This window comes from Lactuca virosa, chromosome 7, assembly GCF_052849685.1.
Source record: "Lactuca virosa cultivar CGN04683 chromosome 7, Lactuca_virosa_CGN04683_v6, whole genome shotgun sequence".
Taxonomy (NCBI): domain Eukaryota; kingdom Viridiplantae; phylum Streptophyta; class Magnoliopsida; order Asterales; family Asteraceae; genus Lactuca; species Lactuca virosa.
In genome coordinates, this window is record NC_136432.1 from 258325142 (window position 1) to 258340177 (window position 15036).

A 15036-nucleotide genomic window follows, 5' to 3' on the forward strand; every position below is an offset into this window, starting at 1 on the left:
TTAATCAAAATATTGATTAAAAGTTTGTTTTGACACAACTCACTTAAGTAATTATTCTTATAAAATGTGCCGTTAAAACTGATGGTTTTTTTATAAAGACTATAATAAAGCCGATCTGTTGTTTTGTGACAGTTAAAACGATCTCTAAAGATGAGTAGTATTTATTATAATTTTATATAAGCTAAAACAACCTTTTGCGACACTTTTATGTTGTCGCAAAGGATTGTCAAACACTTTTAAACTATATAAAAATGTTATAATTAGTTGTATGGATCTTGTAACCAACTGTCTCGAATAGACCTATGTTTATGATGATATTTGGGTGTATTTTGGTTTATTTAAATTTGTATTTTCGCAACATGTGTGTCGTTTTTTTTCCATGTAATGTATTTTCTTTTAATTATAAATGTAATTAGATGAGATAGGAAAATTATATTAGAAAAATAAATTATAAATATTTGAAGACCGAAGACCACCGAACGAGAGTCGTGGGTATACTCAGGAGCGTAACTAATTGTTGATTTTGTTCATATTTGATCCATTTCCTTTTTTGTATGTTATATATCATCTAACTTGTTTGTGTTCACCATAACCATTTTGACCGACTATCACGTGTTTTGTCGGGTTCCTTCAATCACATCGTTTAATTAATGATGACATGTTGTATTACGTGGAACTAACACACTTTTCACCCCTTTTCTCCTTAAACTACGATTCCACAATCACGATTACGAACACCTCAATCCCCGATTCTACACCCCGTAATGTCAATCGAAGATTAGGGTTACAAAATTGAAGACAATTATTGAATGTGATTGTTATTGTGAAGAAGATGGCCTCAGATTCATCACCATGTAATTAGATTAGAAAGGAAAATTATATTAGAAAAATAAATTATAAATATTTGAAGACCGAAGACCACCAAACGAGAGTCATGGGTATACTCAGGAGGGTAACTAATTGTTGATTTTGTTCATATTTGGTCCATTTCCTTTTTTGTATGTTATATATCATCTAACTTGTTTGTGTTCACCATAACCCTTTTGACTGACTATCACGTGTGTTGTCGGGTTCCTTCAATCACATCGTTTAATTATTGATGACATGTTGTATTACGTGGAACTAACACACACTTCACCCCTTTTCTCCTTAAACTACGATTCCACAATCACGATTACGAACACCTCAATCCCCGATTCTACACCCCGTAATGTCAATCGAAGATTAGGGTTACAAAATTGAAGACAATTATTGAATGTGATTGTTATTGTGAAGAAGATGGCCTCAGATTCATCACCATGTAATTAGATTAGATAGGAAAATTATATTAGAAAAATAAATTATAAATATTTGAAGACCGAAGATCACCAAACGAGTGTCATGGGTATACTCAGGAGGGTAACTAATTGTTGATTTTGTTCATATTTGGTCCTTTTCCTTTTTTTTATGTTATATATCATCTAACTTGTTTGTGTTCACCATAACCCTTTTGACCGACTATCACGTGTTTTGTCGGGTTCCTTCAATCACATCGTTTAATTATTGATGACATGTTGTATTACGTGGAACTAACACACACTTCACCCCTTTTCTCCTTAAACTACGATTCCACAATCACGATTATGAACACCTCAATCCCCTATTCTACACCCCGTAATGTCAATCGAAGATTAGGGTTACAAAATTGAAGACAATTATTGAATGTGATTGTTATTGTGAAGAAGATGGCCTCAGATTCATCACCATGTAATTAGATTAGATAGGAAAATTATATTAGAAAAATAAATTATAAATATTTGAAGACCGAAGACCACCAAACGAGAGTCATGGGTATACTTAGGAGGGTAACTAATTGTTGATTTTGTTCACATTTGGTCCATTTCCGTTTTTGTACGCTATATATCATCTAACTTGTTTCTGTTCACCATAACCTTTTTTGACCGACTATCACTTGTTTTGTCGGGTTCCTTCAATTACATCGTTTAATTATTGATGACATGCCGTATTACGTGGAACTAACACACACTTCACCCCTTTTCTCCTTAAACTAGGGTTCCACAATCACAATTACGAACACCTCAACCAACGATTCTACACCCTGTAATGTCAATCGAAGATTAGGGTTGCGAAATTTAAGACAATTATTGAATGTGACTGTTATTGTAAAGAAGATGGCCTCGGATTCATAACCAAGTAAGTAGTTGACTGTAGATATTCATTATAAATCTTTTTCACACCAAAATCGTTAGTGTACTTGAATCTTGTTGTTGTTTCAATATGTGACGTCGATTTTTGTGCAATGAATCTTAAAGAGTTTCTTTTGTTCCTTCAAAAGTTGATTAAAAGGAGTTCTGGTGATTTTTATAACTGCAATTAGAAATGAAACATTGGAAGAGGGTATTAGGAGAATTAATGATGATGTTGACAACTATGAGTTTCATGAAACTGGTCATAGTATTGAAAATGGTCTAAGAATGAGTATGTATATTGACCATGAAAATGAAGTTATACTTGATTGGGCTAATCTAGAAGTAGTAGAAGATGACGAAGGGCATGACTATGAGCAAGACTTAGATGATGATAATAATTCACAACTTTATGATGATATGACATATGATCATGAAGAAGATGATGATGTCCCTTCTCTTGACAAGATTGTTTGTAACGTCCCAAAAATTCATAGTAAAATTTTCATTTCTAAAATAATAATTCATACAGACGAGTTGTTCCAAAACCGATCAAGTAATTATATTATTTAAACATCAAAGTAATATCTTTATTTTCCAATGCGGGAAACTCTGGGGGATGCAGTGAAGTCATGTTAGGCCCTTCCCTTTCGAACCGGAAGTACGTAAAACCATAAGCATAAACCGTAAGCACAAAGTTTAGTGAGTTCCCAAAAATACTGCATACCATACATATCTACCAGCTCAAGGCTATACCGGGTCTATTTCACCCCACTTACATATATCAAACAGGAACACAGGTATACAACACATACAACAAGAGTCACAAAGACTACAAGCACATACCATACATATAATGGGCTCTGCCCTGCATCGGGTCCCGCCCGGAACAGATCTATCAGTAACATGCGATAGGCCCTTCCCAACACACTCATCATGCTCCGCCTGGAATCGGGCCCCACCCGGTATACATACAAACACATACAATACATGAAAGAGTGACAAAGACAGCTAGCATACTATTACATAATCAAATAGGTCGGCATTGGTGCCTTCGACCTGCAAGTACTGTGAGGAGACTCACCTGAACCACAAAGCCGACCAACACTCAACTCAAAATCGTCGACCACAGTTAATGGCTCTCCTGTCAAATGATGGGTGCTTAACACCTCTTGTCAATCCACACAAGGAAAACCCTAAGTCTAACTTCTAAAAATAGAAATTGACCAAAAAGTCAACCCATACCAAAAGTCAACAGTAAAAGTTAACGGCCAGGGTTGAGTCTAGCTGACCGCCACATCGTCGCCTTCACCCAGCCAACTTACGGGAAATTCCCAGTCGCCACGTCATGGCGATTTATGGCCACACCATGGGCACTGGGTGTAACACCGTAAATTTTCAAACAAATTTTTCGTTTTAAAATCACATGATTCTCATAATACATTTCATAAAAATCTCATTGGTTTAATTTACAATACACAACTCCATAATTGTTTAATTAATAATCTAGGATCCTCAAAACATAACTCTTTCTTTGGTGTGTGCAATCAAGTCGGTGCCTTCCCGCGATTCTGAGAAAACCTGAAACACATATCACATAACATGGTAAGCACGAAGCTTAGTGAGTTCCCCAAAATACTACACACACATCTCATTAGCCACTCGAGGCTATATCACTATAAGACCCTCCGGTCAATGTGTCTCAGTGGGACCCTCCAGTCCCACGGTTTGTTGGACCCTCTGGTTCGATCTGTAAGCTCTACATAGCATAAATCACAAAGACATAATGCACAACACAAAACATAAGGCAGGATAACATAATACTCAATGTAAGCACGTAAGACCCTCAGGTCACACATAAGTACCACTCTAGGTAAAGTATAGTGAGAAGACTCACCTTGCAAGTAGCAAGCAATCATCCTCGAATTCGAATCTCGAACTAGCCACTGCCTAACACATAGGATAAATATCTCTAATTAATACTCGATTCTCGATTCTCAATAAACAAATGTTATTCTTCTCTCTCTAACTCTTGAATTGGGTAAAAGACCATTTTACCCCTCCATGGTCTCCATTACTCATGTTGACCAAACCCTAAATTCAACAAAAGTCAAACTCGAGTCAACAGTCCATGTTTGACCCGACTCGCCGAGTGCACTAATGCGACTCGTCGAGTCCACTTATTCTCATAAGTCTCGTGAAGGTCTAGCTCGCTGAGTTAACCCCTAACTCGCCGAGCTATTGCATGGTCCAGCTCATCGGGACAAACCCTAACCGACTCGTCGAGTCAGTTCATGGACTCGGTGAGTCCCTTCGATCTGATTTCTCTTTCAGACGATTTAAGGCAGATCTATCACTCCAAACACTAGATCTACTATCCTAAGGCTCGATTGTCAAGTAAAGCTTCGATTTTTACGCTCATGCATGGTGGTTTTGCTCCAATCTACCAATACATGTTCTCACAAGGTGTTAAACACCATACTCCTCTCATGGATGAATAAAGTTGGGACCTTTGGGCTCTAGGGACCTCACAAGGTCCAGATATGAGGTTTAAACCTCTTGATAACTTAGTATTCTTGAAGTCCCAAATAATATGTGATGAAAACCCTAACTTCTCAAACTCATGAGATCCAACTAATAAGATGAGAAAGGTGTAGACTTTATACCTTCTATAGAAGCTCCAAGTTAAGAAATGCTAGATCCCATAGCCTCTTCTTGTTCCTTACTTGTTTCTCACTCCTTTCCTTTCAAAGATTCACCAAAAACACTTGATATTAGCTCAAGCACTCTCTCTTATCTTCAATGGCTGCTAAGGGTTTCACACAGGAGAGTTGGGCAGCTGGTGAGGTGCATTTGAGGTTATAAGTCTCCTCAAATAGGCCCCAACCCCGGGAATTTAGGGTTTCCTCGCACAACACCAACTCGGCGAGTCGGCACACTGACTCGCCGAGTCAGCTCATTAAACCCACACGGATGACTTGACTCTACTTGACGAGTTGGACTCTCAACTCGTCGAGTCGCTCCATAAATCTCATAATTTACCCTTACGATGATATATCAAAAAATCTGGATGTTACACTGGGTTTCCAGCAGCTTAATGGATTAAGCCGCCTTCCTTGATTCCAAGCGCTCCAAAGCTTAGATCTGGTCCAAACTATGGTCTAAATGAATAAAGTTTCCAACTTTATCCGTTAAGACACCCAAATAGATCAAGATCTCACATCCTAGGTCCAAATAAATCCAAAAGCCATAATGTCTTAACTATTAAGTCCTTAATCCGAAAAAGTCCTTAACCCCAATTATTCCAGAAGCTAAAGATGGTACCTAAGGTTCATAAAAATGATTACTTGATGGACATCCATGTCCTATGCATTTCCTTAACTCAACTTAGGTCAAACGGAAAAAAATGTCCTAAAACTTATGCAAGATTCTCAAATCACAACCAAACTCCAGATCCATAAGATATGAGGCTCAAGGGACACTAGGGAGCAATAAAGTTGCCAACTTTATTCCATACTTTCACTCAAATCAACTTAATGAACCAAAATGGGACTAAAACAACCTAGATCTAACTGAATATCTCAAAAGATAAAGACTTGAATCCTTACAAGTGGTCGAGAAGGTGATAACCAAGATGATAAAGAGTTGCTTGCTTAATCCTTGCTCCAATTCTTCCTCACTTCCTTCCCAAAAGCACCAAAACCACCCAAAATGAGCCAAAACCACCAAGATGGAAATGATTATGGTTTATCTGAGGTTGAGGGGGATAGAGGCCGAGAATGAATCCTAGAATCGAGTTAGAGAGGCTTAAATACGGGGAGCCCTAAAAGAGTCATGGGTTTGGGCCTGATCAGATGTCACGTCGTGGTTTTCCTTGGCCACGACGTGGTGGTCTAAAAATCACACGACCCATTTAACCATTGCCACGTCGTGGCCTCCCTTGGCCATGACGTGTCATAGAGTTTGCTTTAAAACTCCATCTTAGGTCCTTGCTACAATTAAGTTTAACCAATCTGGACACGAGTGTTACACTGTTGGTGATGACTTTTTGCACCTTGTGTCAGGTATTTCCAGGGATATAAATGATGAGGTTAAAACCAACAATGGAGATGAGAAACTAGTATTTCCTGTCCAGAACTGGGATAAAATGGTGCCAATTTTAGATATGAGATTCTCTAACCCTTTGAAATTGGAGAATTGTGTGGCTAATTATGCAGTAAAGAATAGCTACAACCTATGCTTTGAGAAAAATGATATTCAAAGGTTGTTAATAAGATGTTGTGAAGATAACAAGAACCCCTCTTGTTCTTTTACACTGTGGGCCTCCTGGATGAGTAGTGAAAGGTCTTTCCATATTAAGTACTTAATTGATGAGCATAATTGTTCACAAGTCTTCAAAATTGGTCCCATTATAACATACAAATGGATTGGGAAGCATTTTAAGAATCAGCTTTTGCAAAACCCCCAAATGAGCATAAGGAAAATGAAATCCAAGGTAAGTATGAGTTTAACTTGATTGTTAGTGTTGGTCAATGTAGAAATGCTATGAAATATGCTTTGGATGAGATAAAGTGTGGTTTGATAGAACATTATGGTAAAGTATGGAGTTATGGATAAGAAATTATGAGGACAAATCTTGGGTCAACAGTAAAGATACATGTGGATGTCATGCTTGATTCCACAAATTACTTTTTAAATTATGTGTTTGTTTTAAGGGTGTGAAGGATAGGTGGATTGACGTTGTAGGAGGTACGTAATATGGGTAAATGGTTGTTTTTTAAAGGGTATATGCAGAGGTCAGCTGCTAGCAGCTGCTGGTAGGGATGATAACAACCACATTTATCCTATTGTCTTGGCTATGGTGGCTGTTGAAAATAAAGAAACATGGAAGTGGTTTCTTGACCTCCTGCTGGAGGAAATCAGAATAGGAGTTGGTAATGGATTGACCATCATATCAGACCAACACAAGGTATATTTTGTGTTATGTTTTCTATTAGTAGTATTCAACCATATTTCATGTTTTTTTTAGTATTACTCAACCATATTTCATGTTTTCTTTCATGGATTACTATATGATGTCAAAGAAAGGTTTCTAGCTGTCGAGCGTAGACAATATTTTAGGCATATATATGCTAATTTCAAGAAAAGATTCAAAGGTGAACAACTTAGGAAGATGTTTTAGGATGTTGCTGGTTGTACTACCCAGCCTAAATTTGAAGCAAAATTTTATGAAATCAAAAAAATTGAACCATTGGCTTATGAACACTTCATGAAAAGGGACCCTAAAATTTGGTTCATGGCATTCTTTCAAGTAGATAGGGCTTATGATGCATATGAAAATGGCATATCAAAAAGTTTCAGTTTTTCCATTGTTGTTTCCAGGAAGAGACCACTCATCACCATGTTAGAGGGTAAATGGAAACAATTGGAACAATTTAAACATATGCCCATCTATATAGATATCAAAGTTAAAGAGACAACAAATGTATTTTATGACTTCTATTTATAAATGTGCATATATGTAACATTTCGTTTGAAATGGAGTAATTTAATAATAAACCCTGAACCACAAGGTGTAAATTTATATTTTAAATTATTTTATAGTAGCCCTAAAATCCATCATATTTAGCGGGGTGTTGGTTTCGGGGAGCCAAACGATATAATTTGGACTTTCGGGGGTTAAAGTGTAATTTCGGGATTTATTTTGTAAAGATTTTCAGAAGTAATGGGGTGTTTGGTAATTATTGGACTTAGATTGAAAGGATTTTGGAATGTTGAGGGTTAAATGGTAACTTCTGGGACTTGAATTGTAATGAATTATTAAAGATGGTGGTTATTTGGTAAATATTGGATTAAAGTTGAAACGGTTTTATGGAGTCAGGGACTAAACTTGTAATAAGGTATCAATGTTTCATTTGAACCATGGGACTTAACCCGGCTCCCTTTCCCTCGTGTACCATCGCTTAAAACATAACCCTAACCCTAATTTTTTGGGAGTCGCCACCTTATGCTCCAACCTCCATCACCGCCGCCCAGCTCAACCACCACCTCCATGATGTTGCTTAACCCACCGGTGCTCCTGTCGCCGGCAAAGGCGTGGACGAAGTTGCGACGTCGGGAAGGTTGGAGGAACTGGAAACCGTAGTCGTTGCTGTCGTGTTCCGGTGGAGGCGCAACCTCCATCCCTGTAGCTCCCACTGCCAAAAAACGACGACGATGAACCGAGAGCTGACGCATAAACCCTTATCCTATTCTTCTCCTTCTATTTGATATTCCGTTGCCGCCACCTACCGCTTTGTTTGTATGTAATTGTGTGTGTATATGTGTTTCATCTTGTGTCAATGTATATATGTGAGTTCAGTCGAGATCGTGGCGTAGGTGTGTTGTTTAGCCGGAAAAACACAAGGGCCACCATGGCAGCGAACCAGGGTGGTTGCTACCCATGTTACTCCTTCTGCCGCCACCAGCCACCGTGAGGGGTGGCTGTGTGTGTGGTTTTGCATGTGTGAGAGTGTATTTTATGGGTTTTTATGGGTATGATGTTGTATGTATGATTTTTGGCCGGAAAACTCACCACCACCACCGTGAGGTGGTGGCCGCCATCGTGAGCCGTCGTTGACCACCGCTACCTGAGTTGGTACTGGGTGGTGCCCGGCTTATTTATCCCGAATTGACCTAATGAAGCCCTAATTGACCAAAAAACTTAACCAATGGACTAGTTGGCACGCGATTGGGTTGGAAACCCTAATTAGGGTTTAGAAAACCCTAATTGTGGGAATGTGAGTTTTGGACTTGTCGGGACTTGCGTTTGGACTGTTGGATTTGGTATTTTGAATTACGCCCAACCACATTTTATGTTTGTGATGGGTTTTGAGCATTCTAACACTCCTATGGTGTACATGAAACCCTATAAACCTTGGATCTATGTTTTCTCTATTATACATGCAAATATTCAATATTCCAAGGTTTCATCCTAACTAGCATACTATGAAGCAACTTTACTAAAAGAATCTAGTAGAATGACATACCTTTTGATGGAGCTTGAAGTCTTGAACCTTTAAGAGCCTAGTGCCTCAAGTGTTGGACCTCAAATGGTTCACACAACACCAAGAAGCCTTGGAATAACTAGATAATAAGGATACTTGCACCAAATCGGTTTTGCCCTCTTGTGTATACACACTAGTTCCATTTCATGAACTAGGGACCTCTTTATATAGTGTGGAGGATTACGGTTACATTCATGTAAACCCTAATACCCATGACCTTTCATTTCCATAGGATCCATGGGTTAAACACTCCATGGACTATCCATGAAAGCTTAGCCCAACCCAAATGAACTTGGCCCACCACATATATATAAGAGTCCATATTTAATTAGTTCCTTTTTTATCACTAAATTAATTCTAAATTAATTCTTGATCAATACTAATTAAGTAATATGATTTCATATTAATATATTAGAGCTTATAATATATTAATATAAATCACTAGTATCCTTTTTCTCATTTTGTCTATCCAATTGTTCTGATGCCATGCAACCCAAATGGACCATGCCAAGTCGGGTCGAATACATACCAATAATATTTATGGGCTTAGACATCTAATCCAACAGTCTCCCACTTGGATAAGTCTAAAACTATTATTGCGTATGACTCCAAAACCCGACTAGCAATCGTAGCTCTTAAAGCCGTTGTCGAACTCTGAACAAATCAATGACGCGTACATTAGATAAGGGATTATATATTCCTCCATTCTAGATATCATATGGACTGAGACATGGATTATAATCATTCTCTCTGTCCATTTGTTGTTTCCCGATTTCCGATTTATGACGACTGACTAATTGAACAAATCAAATCAGTCCAGGCTTGGCCAAGCACTTAGGGGTGTCATCACTAAATCATCGAGGGGCACACAGATATCGCTTTTATCCCACCAAGGGTAAAAGGAATGGATAAACTTCGACTCATATGATTGTTCTACTACTTGTTGAATCATACAAAAAGGCACGTTTTATAACATCGAGTTACCAATGCGTTTTCGTGCAATCAATGTATAACCAACTCATAGTCAACAACTCATATATATAGGTTTGAAGAATATAAGATATTCTCATCTCATGATCACTCGTGATAAAATCCATGAAGTGATTCAAATGAGCGTGGGTTGAATCCAATACTCATAACATATGAGTACTCATGAATGTTGTAGCAACTCTTGCTATGTCCAATACCTTAGACATCTACAAACCAACTTCATGACAGTCTTTCCTTAATACCTACTTCCAACGTATTATCGACTGTGGATGGTTTGAATAACTTAGTCATTCAGGAAGAATGACCTAGTTATTCTGGAAGTCAAAACATGCAAAGTGAAACACAAGAATAATTGAATCCAATATGGTCTCAAGTCTTATGAATATAAATAGAACACCTTTTATTTATCATCATATTGATTACACATTATTCATTGTATAATGTTTCAACTAATAAACGTTATACTTGAATCAAAACAATAGTCATGCCATGCTTCTAAGCATGCACACTATGTTTATCCAAACAATAGTCATGCCATACACCAAGTATACACACTATGTTTGTCCAAACATTAGTTATGCCATACACCAAGTATGCACACTAAGTTTGTCTATGATTTTTACTTTGTGAAATAGATCAATTGAACATAATTCCAATGATGCACATTTCACAATCCAAAATCCTTATTGTAAATGTAGAATTCCAAATTCCTACCATTTACCGAAATCTGTTAGATTTTAAACTTATATGCACTGCTCCTCTTGTAATGATTATGCAAAAAGTCATAGAGACTTGTCAGCAGTCATTACAGAGTATTCCAATGGAGATCAGCTCCATGGAAACGAAGTTTCATATTGAAAGGACATTGCTTTGAACATCCTTCTTGCATTAAGTTTTCTAATCTTACACAGATTGAATAACTTCCACCTATGGAAACATTTCCATATTCCCATTTTGACTATCACTTTTAAACAAGAGTTGCCTCTTTTCAGAATATGTCAATATGGTCCTTTCCAAAAATTAACACTATACTTTCAACTGTCCTTGAGCAACCAATCTTTGGTAAACCTTAGATTGTCCTCGACAATTGCTTAATCATTTTAGTCATATCCAATTCTAGACTTTTCCCCTCTTAATGCCCTGAGCATTTGGAAATTTTAGAAAGGATGAATATTATAGCACATGCAATCGATCCTATATCCGAAGCATATGGGACACGATTCATGATGTCTCACATAAAGACATGATACTAGACCAGTCTTTTGCTATAATATTTCTATGTCTATTTGCCATGTTCTCATAACTCAGATTATGAAAAGGGATGTCGTAATCATAATCGAATTTTAGAATGCAAATAATGTTCCCATATATAGAATTTCCTTATATTGAACCATTCCAGCATAACATTCATATATATACTTGACTAAAATTGACTAAAATCTCAATCTAAGCCTTTTAGAACTGAAATGAAGTATAATTTACTCTCCCTTAATTATAGCAAAACAACTTTTCCCAATTGAACTTTTTGTTTTTCTATAATTAACATTGCTAACTTGCAACACTTATCATAATTACCATGCTCCCACTAACATGATAATTGTTAGCATAAAACTTATGCTCCCACTAGCTTTGACATGTACTCAGAAATCAGTTGGACTTCTAGAAATCAGATTTCTGATACGAGATGCTTTGATAGAACTTTTATCAAAATCATACACCCTTTCTTAGATAGCTCACATGTGTGTATAAATAATTTTTAGAACTATGAAAAAGGATGCCGTAATCATAGTCTCAATTGTTTAGACCTTTGCCATTTCTCACAAGTCTACGTTAGTGTGCCGGTTAACCACACACGCTCCACTAACGACTTTGAGAATGCAAATATCACAATTGCTATCTACTTAAAATCTACTTAGTGAAAGCGTTTCCTCACCATCATTTTCATGAATCGGAGAGAAACCTTATGACACTTAGATTTTATGGTGTATGAGTTCCTATCCATATGAATTTGTCAAAACCATAATCACAAGACAAGGTTAATGACAAATCCAAACTCATATGGACTAAACTTGTGCAATCTTAAATTCTTGCCACCTGGCAGCACAAGGGCCTGCCATTGCTTCCAAGTTGTTATGCAACCAATTGAGAACTCTCATAACTCATATGCAAATCCAAATTTAACTAGAATAGGCACAAAAATAAGAATATGTCAACACGATAGGTTGTAAACCTCAAGTCGTGTGCTAGTGATAAACTCCAGATTTTATTCTTGATTAGATCTTGAAACTCTTTCAGAATCTTTTAGACTCCCACTATCCTCTTGACATATAAGACTCTCTTGCCAATACCCATTCCTTGACAAACAAATATTCAATAGATAGTGCAAATTCTTATCAAGACAAACACTTCACACAATTGGCCTTAGTTGGTCTTTGTTTTATCCAAAACATCACAACCTACCAATTTCAAATGTACAAGAGTAGAAAACATTTTACTCTTATATTTGACAAGTGTTATAAACCTTCTTTAAGATATGTCACTCAAGTTAGAATCTTGGAGTATGACTCTAAGAATTTTTTTGGAATGAAGTATGACTCATCTTCTTGATTTAACCATTTCAACAATTCATGACTCCTCTTCTTAGCCATAAGAATGCACTAAGATGTCCTTAGAGGATGAATTGTGATATGGTCTCACAATCATTAAGATGATTATAAAACATGATACTAAAGTACTCTCCCATCTTTTCAGATTTGAGAAACTTTTATCTTTCTGCCAAATTTGATTCTTCTCATTCGTTCTACCATACATCGAAACTTTTCAATGTTTCAGAATTATACTTAAACTTGTAAGTGTAACCATATTTACTAAACATTAGTAAATCATGACAAATAGTCTTTATGGTGGACCTAACCAACGCACAACCATGTGTACCCGATCCCTTTGTCCTTCACTTGACTCACATATACATGTGAACAAGGAATTAGTCTTAATTTTCCAAAGATGAAAGTTCTCATTCATCATACAACTTGCATGATTCCAAGTTTCGGTCCAATTGAAACTTGGGTGATGAGAATCTTTCCTTGTTGGGTAAATTTGGACACTACCACAAATGAAAGAATCAAATTCATATTTCCATTATTGCTAGAAACATACAAACATCAATTTTCCATAAAAGCCATAAAATAAAATAAAAACAAAATTTTATTTATATATAAAATGCGGAAAAACTTTTCCTTACAATGCAACTTTAAATGAAAACTTATGTTATTACATATTTCCTAGCAATCTATCATAACTCCTAAGAAGGAGCTCAAGAATCTGATCTTCGAACCATGCGATTGAAATCCATCTTCACGATCACATTCAGCATACTCTTCTTTTTAAGTTTCCTTCCTTTTGCTTGATTCTGCAAAACATCAATCATGCATTAAGAATCAACAATTAGGAACTTAATTGAGTTAGATAGTGGGCTTTACCTAAAGCAGAGTCAAACTTTTTGACTTTTACTACCCTAGTGAACTTTCATGTAAATAGGGCAGCTTCGCAACCAATGCCCCTTCCTTTGGCAATAGAAACATATGGACCCTTTGGGAATGGTACTCGGGACAATCTCAGACTTAGCCTTTCTCTTTACCATTTGGTCAACCAAGTTGACTATGGTCGATCCCTTTCCATTGGGAAGAGAAAGCTTTTCTGGATTTCCAATGTTACCATTGTCAATGTCCATGGAAGTTTGGGAAGTCGATCTTCCAACCAAATTTTCTTTACCTGTGCTCCAAATCATTTCTGATTCAGCAGCATCAAGCAAATAGGTGAGATCATTAAAGGGCATGTCATAGTCTGTTACATAGTAGTCCCAAAGAACTCACTATGTGACATAGAAAGTGATTGAAGAATCTAGTCAACAACCAACCTCCTCAAGACTTTGACACCCAACTCGCCCGGCTTTTCAATATGTGACTTCATCTTCAAGATGTGAGTGCACATAGAATTTGCTTGCCAATAGGGCTTGAGTGACCTTGAACTTTTCAAGAACTTTAAACTTGTGGGTTAGGGAGAATAATTAACTAATTGGAGGAGATGGAGGAAGTGAAGTATGATTTCTGGGACATCATCTTCATTAGGAAATCTTGTTCCAAGAGATTTGGGAAGATCATAGTTGTCTGAACCAGACATCTACAATGGGAGATATTCAAGTTAGTTGATTTAAGTCCTTAATATAACACCCAATATGAAATATTAAGGCTAGGACCCAACACAATATTTTATAACTTGGAAGAGGGATGTCGTAATCCAAGCTATAAAATATTTGAAGGTAGGGGAATGACGATTCACCAATTTCCACCATGAAAAACGAAATAATTTATTAGGTTTTACTTGGATTTGAAACTCCTAGATCTTTTGAGATTCATTGAACTTTTCAATGGCATGTTTCAATCTCGATTGTGCCCTCTCAAGTTTTGTGACTGGGATGCCGAGGATCACAAAACAAGGTGTGAATAACCATGCAAATATACTTGGTACCCTTAATATTTATCACTTAATCGATGTGTCGGTTAACCACACGCGCTCCACCGATCTTATGATAAATCTTAAGCCACCCTTTGCCTACCTTGTTAAATCAAGTTAGTGTGCCGGTTAACTACACGCGCTCCACTAATCGACTTAAGCAAAGTGCAAAGTGTAATTTCATGGGTTAGCACCAAATTCACATTTTCCTAAAGTAACTAAGATTGGGAATTTATAAAAGGTTTGGTTACTTTATATTTATCATTATACTTATAATGAACGGAGAATTATAGTCCTTGTCC